The sequence below is a fragment of the Crocuta crocuta genome, unplaced genomic scaffold, assembly GCF_008692635.1.
Source record: "Crocuta crocuta isolate KB4526 unplaced genomic scaffold, BGI_CrCroc_1.0 scaffold241, whole genome shotgun sequence".
NCBI classification, from domain to species: Eukaryota; Metazoa; Chordata; class Mammalia; order Carnivora; family Hyaenidae; genus Crocuta; species Crocuta crocuta.
In genome coordinates this window covers 2,187,018-2,188,113 of record NW_027527807.1, presented here as the reverse complement: position 1 = coordinate 2,188,113, position 1,096 = coordinate 2,187,018, and positions in this window count along the sequence as shown.

Here is a 1,096-nt window from a genome sequence, read left to right as displayed (position 1 = left end):
AGAGTGGGGTCTGGGTTGTTCGGAGAAACCAATTCATCCCCACTGCCTGTCTGGACATTCTGTTTGCCTTCTACTTCTCTAAGATGGACCCTAAAATCCAGCCTCAAAAGCTTTGCTTGTTTGGCAATGGCGTTTCACTGATTTTATTTATTGCTTCTGATTTGGGCAGGAGAATAAATCTTTTTCCTATTTACTGTTTGAACTCAGTGTGAGGGAACGGATCCCATTATATTTCCTATCCATACAGACATGTGGATATTTAGACCAGACCACATACAACGGGGGGGACGCATAAAAGAGATTTATTGGTTAATTTACGCTGCCTAATACACATGTAAACCCCAGTAAGCCAAAGCTGCCGAAGGAGTCTCGGTTATCGCGGAAAATAAGAACCACGACCCCTGGGTTCGAGTTGCCGTGCCCTGCCCAGCCCAGTGATTGCTTTCTCCACCTGAGAAACGAGGAAACGAGCACTCTCTTCTGCCTTGCCCCAGCTTGAGTGCAGGGAAAACTTTTCTGTTCTGTTCTGTTCCGGCCACCAGTCTGCTTTGAGACACAGCTCCCCAAAGCTGTGTGTCCCCAGAAGTTCTTCCCCAGGGTCTCCTCCGAAAAGCAAGTTGAGGGGTGAGGGCTGCGTGCAGATCAGCAGGGAAACTTTGCCGTATTATTGTTACTATCGCTATGATTGCCTAACAGGGGTGGTTTGCTTTGGGGGAGGGGGCTTTGTTCCCGTGTGCGGGAAACTTGCTGTATCTGGAGATGTTTCGCCTTCTCTCGGTTCCGAGGGTGAGAGTTTCCCCCCTCCCCAAAAGGAAACCTCCACGCNAACCGCCTCAGGTCGGCCCCTTAACAACCATCCCCCCTCCCCACTTCTCGGTTGATGATCTAATTGAATTATGCCTTTTTGTTCCAGGGACTACAGAGCACGTGCTGGAGGCAATTAATTATNGAATTCATTTGCATGATTTAGGCATATTTGTTCTTCCCTGAGCCCCCTCCCCCCCCTGCAAAGAAACCTTCTGCTGAGCGACGCCGAAACCATTCTGGGAGAGCCTATTTTCAGTAGGTGCAATCATTGAAGTGGTAGTGAACTCAT